The 13550-nt window shown below is 47.8% G+C and overlaps 1 protein-coding gene and 1 long non-coding RNA gene across 2 annotated transcripts in view; one reads left to right on the forward strand and one right to left on the reverse strand.

The window, feature by feature from the left end:
* Window positions 1–13550, reverse strand: part of Grik4 (glutamate ionotropic receptor kainate type subunit 4) — a 425565-nt gene that overhangs the window by 305297 nt on the left and 106718 nt on the right. The gene's annotated exons all lie outside the window — the stretch shown is intronic.
* Window positions 5150–11375, forward strand: LOC147001999 (uncharacterized). The gene is made up of 3 exons (XR_015044528.1): window positions 5150–5338; window positions 10469–10617; window positions 11329–11375. It is a non-coding gene; the product is annotated as an uncharacterized LOC147001999 (long non-coding RNA).

Consider the following 13550-nt stretch of genomic DNA (forward strand, 5'->3'; position numbering starts at 1 on the left):
GAGCTCCTTGGAGAGATTATGCGTCGTGGCTTTGAAAGAGAGCAGCTCAGTGCTGGAGTGTGGGGATACACATTCAGAGCCCCCGCAAAGGAGGGTCTGTGAAAGAGCAGAGGGGATACAGAGGGGAAAGATGAAGGGAGAGTGGATCTTAGGGTAGGGTCTAATCACTTCTGGGAAAAGATGTCCTTTCTCCTCTGTTGGAATCTCACTGATATTTTGGAGGCAGAGGGGGCCTGCCCTGTAGACTCTTGTGTGAGCCTTTTAGAGAGCCTGAAAGAAGCTAGAATGCTCAACCTAGAAAGAAGTAGGATGGGGTGATATCCTGCGTCATAGCAGAGAGTCTTCGGGTCACGCTGGAAAGTCAGAGGTTTATCTGAGACTCACAGATGATGATGCCCAGGATCAAAGCCAGAGGTTGGCAATCTAATGTGACAAGGAAGAAGTTCCAAGGCCTGGAGCTTCTAGGGCACCCTTGGCCTGGCTGCATCACCCCAAGTGGACAACCTCCAGTGCACCCCTTCTGTTTGTAACCACATACGTAAGCAATTCTAATGTCTTAGATGTCATTTGCAGAAAGCAGGGCTCTCTACCAGCTTTGTCTTAAATCCTAGCCAGCACAGGCAGAGATACAGCCACCTGGGCAAACATTCCTGGACCAGCCCCTCAGCACTCCCAGCAGTCGAAAAATGTAAATAACTAAATAAAGGTCCAGAGGCTGGGTGTGTGGTTCAGTTGGTAAAGAACTTTCCCAGCATGCACCAGGCCCTGAGTTCTATCTTCAGTACCACTTAAGATGGAGTAATGGCATATGTCCATGATCCCAGCCCTTGGAAAGAAGGAGCAGGAGAGTCCGAAAGTACGTAGTTTATCTTTGGGTACACAGTGGGTATGAGGCTAGCCTGAGCCACATGCAAGTCTATATTGACAACAATGTAAGTTTCTATGATAAAAGTTCACACAGTGTAATGGACATCCCTTTCAAACTTCAGAGTGACTCACTCATTCTGCAGGCCAGCAACGAGGACTCATCTAGAAGCACGAGGATGACCCAACCTCCCCCTTTCCTCTGTCCATCTCAGTCAGCGCTGATTGTCATCCACTTGAGGCAGAGTCTAGCATGGGCTCCCTGAGGAGGCTGAGGGGACAAAGTGGCTCTGGCCAACTACCCTTGGAAGAGGCCCGAGGACCCACGTCAGTTGCAGGAGGGGGTACTTTAGGTTTCAGTCTACAGTGTTCTGTTTGCATTTTAGTAGAAAAAGGTTGGTTTGCTCTTTCGATTAAAAGCTTGATCAATAATTTAAAAAGCAAAGTGTCACGATTCTCTCCTTGGCTGGCTCTTAGGCTAGCAAGCACTCCGTACCCCTGAGCCTGAGTCCCTGGTCGGGAGAGGGAGGCTGATCACACATGAACTCATCAGGCTTGAGTGCTCAGGGATGCTGGGCCTGCTTAGGACTCTCCTACCTTCTCTGGCACATTCCTTCGTGGTATAGATGCTTTGGCTACCCAAAGGGAAGTGGAGTTGCTACTCAGAGCTGAAAGTCTCCTCCCTCCAGGCATCCTTTCTTCACCATAGCTACCATCCACCTCAGTCAATCTGCAATCCCAGTTCATACCCCCAGAGACTCCAGCTTCCGTTCTCAGCTTGGTAGATCCCAAGCTCTCCATTTGAGGAGAGTGGTCTCATGGAAGAAGCCACTGGGTCATCATATTCAGCCATCATCTCCAGGAGCTACTCTACAGAAGCCCTTGGCCACAAGCCCCAGAAGAAATCACATCAGGGTCCCATCACTTCTGCTTGCTGTTGGCCTGAGACAGCAAGCCTCTCTGTAGGCTGAGAGTCCAGGAGGTAGCAATTCTTACCCATCCCTCCCTTAGGTTGCAACAACCTAAGCTAAGCATTCAATATCCATCTCTGGCTGCCAGAAGCAGGAGGAAAGGCCAAGAATGCTGTTGCACCCCCAGATGGCACTGCTATGTTGGAGATGCATGGTCTAGCAGCTCCAAGGCAATGCACCAGTAGCCATGCATGCCTAGCCTGCCCTGATTCATGCTAATACGCATTAGGATGGCAGGATGCACTGGCTTCCTCAAGGAGCTCCAGAGAAAACCCAATGACCTTATTTGATGATAAAAGGATGTGGGAACTCAGGAAACGGCACATCAAAACTGCAGCTTTATCGTTAATGTAGATTTTGCCACTAAGCAGGGACCAGGGCTGGAAGATAGAGACAGAAAGGCATCCTGTACCATCACTGCTGGGATAGGAATCTTGGAAGATGCAGGCTATGGGCCAGGCTTCCTGCTAACACACTAAAGAGAGTAAGGGGCAATCACAAAGAATAACTGTAACGGTTAATTTTGATTGACAACTTGATTGGATTTAGAAATACCGGGTGTATTAGCAGGGTAGACCTTTGGTTTGGTTATGTCAGTGAACACTTTCCCAGAGAGGAGTAACTGAGGAGTAAAGATGCTCTCTGACTGTGAACAGAACCATTCCACGGCCTGGGCACCTAGACTGACTACAAGGAGGATGGGGGAAGGAGAAAGTGAGCTGAGAGCCAGCCTTTTCCTTTCTCTGCTTCCTGGCCTGCACTTACGTAAAGCAAGCATCCTCATGCTCCTGCTGCCACAGCCGTGAGCCTTGTGCACCGCCATGCATCCCCAGCTCTGAGCCTCCCTTAACTTGCTTCTCCTTGGATATTTGGCCACACCAATGGGGAAAGTACCAACATAGAACTCAAGTCAACCTGCCCGACACTCATTGCATGAGAGGTGCCTCCAAAGATGTGTGTCTAAGATTCTACGGGAGTTGGGGTTCTCCAAGGCCTCAAAGGCCAAGGTTAAGAAAGTTGGACTTGCTCCTCTGGGTAGTAAAGAGCTTTGTGGGTTTGGGGATAGGTGTGGTAGGTAGGAGTAGTGTGGAGGAAAACAGCAAGAATGGGGTACCTGGTTGGTGTGGGGTGCAGGGAGAAGAGTGGGGGCTGCAGCAGGACAAACGCACTTTGAGAGAGGAAGACAAGTATGAGAAACCCTGAAAGAAACCCAACCCAAAATCGGGGTACAGGGAATGTTCCCAGAAACTACAAAAGAACATTTCTGAGCATCCAGGCATTGAGGAATGACATGCATTCTGTGGATCTCCAAGTTGGACAGAGCCTCAGGCAGCTCCAGAGCCAGCCTCCACAAGACACGGGACATCAAGCATGCTGTTGGGTCTGGCTTGGGCCCAGCCCTAAACCTGGAGCTTTACTGCTGGGTGACTTTGAGGGAAGGGGGTCTGACCTTGGAGTCAGAGGTCAAGCTCAAAGCTGGCTATGCATTTGTTCCCTGTGTTTTCTGTAAAAGTTCTCTGTATTTTCCTGTGAGACAGATCTGCTTCCGTCTACTCCATAGCATCATCCCAGCATCAGAGAAGGTGCTGCACCCCGAGAGACATGGTACTCATTTGCAGTCGAATTAAGAGAGGCTTTTCCTAAATGTGATCTCTGTGGTCAGTTCTAGCAGCCCTCCCTCCAGACACTGCAATATTCCACACCTTAGCCTATCCTCTGGAATCTCTGTCTGATTCCCTGCCTCTCTTAGATTCATTCCATGGATTAATCTTTGGTCTTGTTTTCTATGAAACACCTAAGATTGATAATGTTTTCCACCTAGTAGGAGCTCTGTAAATATATGATTGATTGGTTGATTGGTTATTGATTGATTGGATGGTTGATAAAGGTAAACCTATAAGAAGTCTCAGGGAGACAACTCAGTGGGTAAAGCTCTTCTCTTCCAAATATGAGGACTTGAATCGGAACCCAAGAAGCCATGTGAAACTGGTTGTGGCAGAACATGGCTATAGCCCATGCGCCTATGGTGAAATGGGAGGCAGAGAAAGAAGAACCCCCAGACATTTAAGGGCCAACTAGCCTGCCATATGCAGTGACAGTTAGCAATAAGAGTCCCTGCCTTTTGTTTGTTTGATTGGTTGGTTGGTTGGTTAGTTGGTTGGTTGGTTGGTTGGTTGGTTGGTTGGTTGGTTTGGTTTTTTGTTTTTTGTTTTTTGTTTTTTGTTTTTTGTTTTTGAGACATTGTTTCTATGTATAACCCTAGTTATTCTGGAACTCTGTAGACTAGGCTAGCCTTACTCAGAGATCCACCAGCCTCTGTCTCCCAAATGCTGAGATGAAAGGTGTGTGCCACCTTGCCCAACAAGAGTCCTTGTCTTAAACAAGGTGGAAATCGAGGATTGACACACACCCCCCCAGGTTGACCTCTGCATGTGCACCACAGCACATGTCTACTCACCACCACGGTCAGACTCATGAGCACACATGCATGCATACATACATACATACATACACACACACACACACACAAAGATTTTTTTAAAGAAGATGTTTTAATCATATTCATCTTTACCCTACTCAATGGCTCATCTCAACAGTAATAGTAGTATATAGTAACATGAACGCTAGCTGGAGATTCTCCTGTGCCCTCCCTGTCCACTGAATTTTCTCTATTAGCCTCAGCAGGAGATGATGCTACCAGCCCAGGCTCCACTGCTCACACATGCGACCTCAGGTGAGTGTGCAATCTCTCCAGACCTCAGTTTCTCCATCTGTAGCTAGGGGAAACGTCAGACATCTGTAAGTCGCTTTCAGAGTCTTGCTGAGGGTCTTGCTGTGCCTGAAAGCAGTGCTCAAAGCTCGACAGCTGTTATTGTTACTGGTGCTGAGAGTTTCCAGGGCCATATCACAGTGGTCAGGGGGAAGTATTTGGTACAAATTTTCCATCAGAGCAGATGATTGTGAGCATCCAGCGACAAGCAGCGGATAAGGCTTCTCATTGCTTTAAACTGCAGAAGCAATTGGACCCCCAAAGCCATCTTAATGTCCCCGTTATCAAATGACATCTGGGGTTAGGGGCATGGAATGGATCAGCCACCCTTATGGTGCCAACCCAGCGTTAATGGTGCAAGTGAATTACAAACAAGGCCCACCTGCTGTGCTCAGCAACAAAACCCGGCAGGAGGGTAATTGCCCAGAACCAGAGCACAGGGGGACACAGCTAGCATGAAATGCATTAACCACAGGAAGGACAACTTCCTAACACTTTCCTTTTTCCATGAGACCCAAGGAGAAGCCAGCAGGCAAGAGGATGCAGGCACCAGATGGGGAACTCTTCCGAATCACAGAACAAAGGCACTTCTACACTACCACAGCTGGCCTTCCAGTCTAACCCAGAGCCACCAAAGACCCAGGCCAGCTGTATACAGCCTGAGGGTCCCAATTCAACTTGGACACTGTCTTGGTTACTTTTCTGTTGTTGGTGTCAAAACACTATAACCAAGGTAAGTAAAAGGAAGCACTTAGTTTGGGTTCATGGTTACAGAGGGTTAGGGTCCATGACCATCATGGCTAGGGATAATGGCAGCAGGCAGGCAGGCATGGTGTTGGAGAAGTAGCTCTAAGAGCTTACATCTGATCCAAAAGCATGATGGAGAGAGAGAGAAGGAGAGAGAGAGAGAGAGAGAGAGAGAGAGAGAGAGAGAGAGAGAGAGAGAGAGAGAGAGAACTGGAAATGGTACTTGAGCTTTTGAAACCTCAAATCCTCTCCCCAGTGGCGCACCTCATCTATCAAGGCTACACCTCCTAATCCTTTCCAAACAGTTCCATCAAGTAGGACTAAACATTCAAATATATGTTCATACAGGGACCATTCTTAGTCAAAACACCACAGGCACCAAAGATATCCAACACCAAGTCTCAGCTGGGTGCTTCCTGCCGTGACAGGCAGCCTCCTTTATGTTAAGCTAGCCAACCTGAGGACTCCGAAGGCTCTGAAGGCACTTATAGCCCCCGAGGGATAGGTAGGCATAAAATCCATCCATTTGTTCATGTGTACACTCGCCATGCATTTTTAGAAAGAAATCTAACCTAATCAACTCTCCTCCAAAGACTAAGAGGCAGAAACCCAAGGTAGGTAAGTAATTTACAAAGAATAGTCAACACAGGCCATGAGCGGACCTGGCAGCTCTTGCCACAGGACTAACCTGGTCTTGTGGACAAATTTTAGGACATTCAGTTCAATCACCCTGGCCTTACTATCACCCTGGCCGCCTGGTATGCAGAGTCAAGGTGCAATCCTAGGGCCCCAAGTTCCCTGCAGCACAGCCTTCATGCTCCTACCTCAGGTTCTGTTCTTGGATGGTACACTCCACCCTGACTCCTGGGAGAGCATCCTTCTTACTCCTCCACCTCCAGCAAGTCTCTTCTGGAATGCTAATATGACCAGCATCCTTACAAGTCTTATTTCTATAGGTTTCTCCTGCACACACTTGCCAAATGTAAGCCAATCCAAAATAGAGTTTTTCTCTATTTTTCTATTGTATCTAGAACAATGCCTACCATGCAGTAGTGCCCTGTGACTGGACATGGAGGCACATGTATGGGAACAACATGCAGTGGAGACATCAACCATGCAGAATGAAGGTCTATGTCCGGTTACTGCCTCTGCTTGAAAAAGGGGGCAGCCCGGAGGGCCCATCGAGTTAACACCTTTTATTGATCATTGTGACAACAGAGCCAAGGGCAACATGGAAAGCTTCCTAGTTGCAATTTTCTTGACAGCAAATAAGATGAAGTGAGGAATTTCAAAGCTTTGTCCTAGACATGGGAGAACCCACAGACACATTGGCTATCTGAGCACAGAAGGGGCAGGATGCCAGGCTCTGTCTACCGGTACATTCTGGAGGGAAGGGCCACGAAGAAAGGAAGCAGGTGAACCCTCAAGAGAGCTGAGGGGAACTAACTGGGTTTGGACATAAAGTATTCCCCTAAAAGCTCACATGTTGATGGCCTGGACCCTAGCAGGTAACTCAAACACTGAGAAGCCATCAGATCACAGGGGCTCAGATTACATTGGCACATGAAAGAATGGATTCATGAGTTGACTGGCATTTCTGGGAGGTAGTGTCTTGCTAGAAGTAAGTCAATGTGGGTGTTTCCTCTTTTTCTCTCCCTTACCTGAGTCCTGTCAGCTGGGCAGTTTTGCTCTGCCATGCACATCTCTGTCTCTCCAGAGGCCCAGGAATACTGTGTCAAATGGAGACTACCAAAACCCTGAACCAAAATGAAATGTTCTTCCTTTAAGTTGTTTTGTCAAGCACTTTATCACAAAGACAAGAGCACACACATACACATTCATGCACACACACATACAAACACACACACTCATGCACACATATATGCACACACACACACTCATGCACACACACACTCATGTACACACACATACATACACATACACACATATATACACACTCATGCACACACACATGCACACACACACACACACACACACACACGGCTCATTGCAGTGACTTAGGTCCCTAGACCTTATTTCTGGAAGAATTTGGAGTTCAGAGATTTGAACTAGAGAGGCCCCAGAACACTAAGCTCTGCTGAATGGCAGATTCTTGTGGGAGTCTTGTGGATGCTATTTTTCTTTTCTTGGCTACTTTATTGGGTTCTTATACCTACCTCCCTTCCAATCCCCCTTTTCCATCCCAATTCCTTCCAACCCAAAAACCAAGTTGAAGAGAGAGGTTAGAAAGGGGACATAGACCTCTTTAGACTACTTCCTGCTGATGTGAGGCATCAGGTCCCTAGGGGCAAATTCAACCTTCATTTTCAGAATATCCAGCAATCCAGCAAACTCCGCAAACCAGTAATCCTGCAATAGCAGAAGCAGGGACCATCACCAGCAGCAGCAGCAGGAACAGCAGCTGCCCCAGGCCCTCTCAGGGCTCTTTCATTTCTACCCTCTCCAGAGTCCCCAGAATTAAAGGATCTGCAGCTGGCAAGTGTCATCCTCCCCAAGAGTTCAAGACAATCATAGTTCATGGCTGTGTCCACACTGACACAGTCCCTTAGCCCACCGCTGGAATTAAAACAAAAACATATGCACATAACGTAGCCGGGTTTGTTAAGACACCAAGATTCTCACTAGAGCATCTAAAAGATCAGAAGGCAGAGGGGCGGGTAGCTGGTGAAGACTGATCACTAGGCTTCTGGTAGAAATGAGGGTTCTCCCAGGAGCTGGGCTAGAGTCTGCTCATGCTGTATTCTAGCAGAGGACTTGCCTACACTTTGTCTGTGCCCCGAGACGTGGTGGAAAGCTGAGTGCAAAGCCGATGGCTAGATAAGCCAGAGAAGAACATTTCAGAACAGCCCAGCATGTGACATGTGGCGTGCGCTCTACTTCAGCCAGGTTTACAGTGAGACTTAGGAGGCAAAGAGCAGGACAGAAAGATTGGAAAGTTTTGCAATTGGTTTAAAAAAAAAAAAAGCTGTATGATTATTGCCTCCCTTTAAGCTGTTTTCCTGGGCATTTGGTCATTCTGATGAGAGAATCGACTAACACAAGCGTGAATCCTGCCTTTAAGAGCCACATTCCTAAATCTGTGCTTCAGAGCTACCTGAAGACTGCCCACCACCCAAGACAGTCCGAGGAACAACGACTTAAGCAGAGTCAAGCACTTGCTCCGGAATGGAGTCTAAAACCCCACGTCCACACTGCCCCACTGAAGCTTTTCATGGCGATCCTCACTCATTAACGTCTTCAAAACTATCTTCCACAGACCAGCTTGAACTAGGCCGGGGACACTGCTGTGTGCAAGAGAGATAATGTGTGCTGGGGAAAACAGACAGGTAGCCATCAAATCCCCAGTGTGATCGGTGGTTGCCGTGGCAACACGGAGTGGGTGTGGGTGTATGTGTGCTCAAGCCAGGCTTGAGGGGTCAGGGATGACTCCTCTGAAGAAAGGATGCTTAAATGGAGACCTGCACAATGATTTGTGTTTACTCGAATGGGGAGACATGAGGAGAGGAGAGTCCACAGCTAGCTTGAACTGTACAGAAGCAGGGAGCTTTGTGTCCTCATCCAAAGGCTGAGAGTCAGTCATCGGCCTGTATCCTCAATGATGCCTTAGCAAGCTAAGAGGAAGGAGCTGTAGTCTAAGGGAAGGTCTTTTAATACAGGGGTGACACAGGAAGGATTTTTTATAGAAAGACGGCTCTGGTTACTATCTGAGGATTGTTTTAGGTCATGTCTACAGTCTAGACAACATATTGAATGGGTGTTGATGTCCTGGGAAACAGAAGGGTGTCCTGAGTAAGGCACTGGTGGTAGAAAGGGATATGGATCTGCAGCACTTTTACAAGTTGGGCCTGATGGGGCTGGACATTGGCCGCAGATGTGGGAAGAAATGGGAAACAAGGGTGGTAGCCAGGCTTCTTGTATGTGTCCAGACCACGTCCTGAGATAGCACCAGGGAGGAGTGGAGAAGAGGGAATGGCTCCCCAGCAGGACAGAAGATAATAAGAGCAGGAGAAAGAGACAAAAAGCCCCTAGATGCCAGGAGCACCTGTGCTGTGTGGGAAGCAAGACAAAGGAGCAAGGCCTTGAGTGCTCCCATTCAGAGCTCAGGCTCCTCCAGATCAGCCTCCTGAGTCTAAGTCCTCCTCAGCCTATGGCTCTCTGTGAGCTTCACACCCTGGGACTACTCTCCTAGGAGCTGGTCCCCTGATCTTCCAAGGTTAAAGGTCATTTTGGATAGAAATTATGTTAAGAGCCACACAAAAAATATATTTTAATTCTCCCCTAAAAATGCCAACCTGGGCTTTCCATACCACTTTGGAAGCTATCATAGAGAGAGACAGAGCATGCTGGTGACAAACACCGTGCTATGGGGACAAATTCCTACCCCAACACCCACTTACCAGCTGTATGACGTCACTGCTCTAAGCCTTGTCTAGCTGTTTGGGGAAGTAAGGATAGTGACAGCGCCTCTTTCTAGAGGTGTAGGGGATTAAATGAGTCAGTGTTTATTGGCCAAGGAAGATATACCTTCCAGGAAGACGACAATGTACCTGGTACATTGTAACTGGCCCAGAGCCGACAGATTAGCAAATGCGAATGAGACTGGAATTAACTGCCATCTTTGGTAAGAGAAGGGCTTAAAGAAGGTGCTGGTCTTAGGCCCTAAAGAAAGAAGGGTTTTATGCACTCTGACACACCTCAAAGGCAAAACATGGGTCTGAGGTAAAGGGACAGATGAAAGCATAGCCTCAGATTGCCCAAGACAGAACTACACCAGGGACACAGCTTCCCCCATACGTCATGTTTGCTTCTGGGCCAGCAAGGCCATGACTATGGTGCGACCAGACCTGCTGTACACTGTACACGGCCAGGTGGGGCTGCTTGATAGGTCAGGCTCTCACTATGCAGGAGATTCGTGGTGGACATGTTACGTAGCTCAGCAAAAGGTATATGAATACAGTCTAACATGAGCCGTCAACAGCACTCACAGCAAAAGCCAGGGATGTAGCAACTGTCTGCTTTGCCAGTGAATGGGATTTACCAGGAACCAGGAAAAACTACCTGCTCTTACAGGGCACTCTGATACCATGTTCAACAGGCTTGTGTTCCTCCTCCATGCTGCCACGGACTAATGAAAACAATACAGCCTCAACAAGGGACAGGAAGACCTGTGCCTCTCTGAAGAGAGCCGCATTCCCTGCCTGACTGGTGGCTGGCTTCAGGAGGGCAGAGCAGGTCATCTGACAGGTACCTTCTCCCTCTGCCTCTTCCTTTCCTCTTGCACCTTCTTGTGTCCCCTTTTGTCATCATCGTCTCCCAATGTCAACTGTCACATGTGTATGCCTAGAGGGATCCAGAGACACTCACAAGATTGGCTGGGCATCAGCCTGTCCTGAGACCCAACAGGAAATGTTGTTCCCATTGGCCAGGCTGCACGCAGTCTCTCACTCCAGTCCCTCTCTCAGGACCCAGAACTTGGGTGGAACGTGAGCCTAGAGAGAAACATCTCTTTAGGGGTGGATTCTGACCTTGGGCTCCCAACGCCCACTTTCTTTTCATATCTTTTGTATGTTTGCACAAACACTTGTGTAGGCATGTACCAACGTGTGCAGGCAGGTGAGTGTACACATATTTGTAAAAGCCAGAGAGAGGTCAATGTTCCATGTCTTCCTCAGTCTCCTTCTTCCTTACTTTTTGAGACAAGGTCTCTCACTGAACCTGGAGCTCACAGATTGGCTAGACTAGCTGACCAGCAAACTTTGGGTATCCTCCTGTTTCCACTCCCCCTGCCTAGAGGAGGGATTACATGCACACACTACAACACCTAACTTAAAAAAAAACATAAAACAAAAACAAGCAAACAAACAACTCGGGTCTTCACAGTTGCACAACAAACTTTACCCACTATGCTGGTTGGGTGTTTTTTTGTTTTTTGTTTGTTTGTTTGTTTTTGCCAAGTTGACACAAGCTAGAAGAATCTGGAAAGAGGAAACCTCAACTGAGAAAACGCTTCCATCAGCTTGCCCTTGACTGCTGATCGATGTGGCAGGGCCCGAACCACTGCAGGTGACGCCATCCCCTAGGCAGGTGGGTATGAGTTGTACAGGACAGCAGGCTAAGCAAGCCATAGAGAGCAAGGCAGTAAGTAAGCAATGTTTATCCCTGCTTTCTATTTCAGTTTCTCCAAGTTCCAGCCCTGCCATCCCTGCTAAAGGATTGTGATTAGGCTGTCCAAACCTAATAAATTACCCTTTCCTCTCCAGTTGTTTTGGATCGATGTTCTAACACAGCACTAGAAGGCACTCTGGATACCCACTGAGCTATCACCCTAGGTCCCCAACATTTGCTTTTCATAAGTGCTGAGATGAGTGAGCTCTGAGCAGAATATGAAGAGAGTGGGTTATACTATACATTCAATTACATAATCACTCAGCCAACCAGCCCTTGGGAACATCTTCCCCACCAGACACTGGCCTAGGAGCTGCAATCTATTATACAACAGACACCATGGGGGGCAAGCAGGACACTCATCTATGATGGAGGTGAAGTCAGAGGAGGGCTCTCAGGAGAAAAGCTTCTAACCAGAGACAAGAGGATAACATATACTTAAAAACATTTGAAGCTTTAAAGCTTTACTCTTGAGAGTCAATACCTAGACATCCAAATGACCATCAGCCACAGGAGAGGTGACCTGTGACCTGTCACATGGAGCTTCACTGCTAGGAAAATGAGCAAGCCTTGCTACAGGCGGCTCTCACAAATAGGCCCAGTAAACCAAAGAGAGCCAGGCACAAAGGGCACGTGCAGAGTAAGATCACATGTGCAAAACCTTTCTGCAGCATCAGAGGTCAGAGCAATGGGTGCCGTGGGCTTCATAGTGATTGGTTGAAGATCGGAGCAGGGCAGATAGGTGCTGTTTATCAATCTGGATGCTAGATACAAGGTGTGTTTACCTTGTAAAAATTTTAAGTTGTACATTATTGCTTACATCACACACACACATGTATATATATATATATATATATACACATACATACATACATACATATTTTCTTTCTAGAATCTTTTTTAGAAAATCTTACAACAAAACAATTTTGAAGACCAGCGATAACCTGGCCAATCTGGGTCAGGCTTGTCCTGGGTTCCCTTAGCTCCCGTCCTTCACTATTTCTCTCCATCTTCACCCTGTATCCGGGGCCCTTCCTAATCCCTCATCATACTCTCTCACACACTAAAGCTAACAGGAAAACATCAACTTTATTAATTTATACTAAACTGTCCATGACTAATTCAACAAGATTTCCCTTCCCTGAGGTAGTTCCCTTTTTAATAAAGCAGAATTAATGACTTAAAAGTCATAACCACAAGGCGATGTAAGCAGGTAGGAGAGTGGAGAGACACGGCCCTACCCCCACAGGACTCACCTGAGGCCATGAAGATCGCATTTTACACCACCAGCTGCCTCCATCCCGAGAGAATGGACAGTGGTATCTCAGCTGGGACCTCTGAGAGTGTGGTTTTTGAGACAGGAAGGCAGGCTTTGGGGTGAACCCCAACAGATGACATAAACATTAAAATGGAGAGCAGAGGACAGAGGTGTGGCAAGATATCTCCAGTTCCATCACCAGGGAAGAGACCTCTGACCTCTGCCTATCAATTGACACAGCTGACTTAGTACACCCTGGCTAGCTTATGGTATTTAAAGGGTAGTCCCTGTGAGCCCCCTTCTCATCTGAGCAACTGTAACAGGCTGGTGCAGACTCCATAGCCAAGTCACCCACTAGAACCTATAGAGGCAGAGGAAGAAAAGATGCCTGAGCCACAGCTGGCCCACTCTCTGGTACCCACTTATCTTCCTTGTCTTGGAATGGGATAAAGAAGCAGGAAAAGAGACCATGGATGCTCAAGTCCCTGACATCCCTGGTTACCATTCTCCTCACTCCCATCCATCAAAGCAGAGTTTGGCTGGAGTGAGGAGTGGGTGTTAGCATCCTGCTTCCATCCAGCAGGACATAGAAGGTTGTTCAAGCTGGCCATCTCTCAGAGGCTGGAAGATCACCTCTTGGCTTGAAAGCTTGTGCTTGTGCTAGGCAGAGATCAGCAGAGAGGAGAGAAGGATGAGGTTCCCTGAAGTTCCCACCAGTCTGCCAGGGTCTCCTCAGAGACAGTGCCATGGGTAT

The sequence above is a fragment of the Mus caroli genome, unplaced genomic scaffold, assembly GCF_978045245.1.
Source record: "Mus caroli unplaced genomic scaffold, Mus_caroli_1 scaffold_11, whole genome shotgun sequence".
Taxonomy (NCBI): domain Eukaryota; kingdom Metazoa; phylum Chordata; class Mammalia; order Rodentia; family Muridae; genus Mus; species Mus caroli.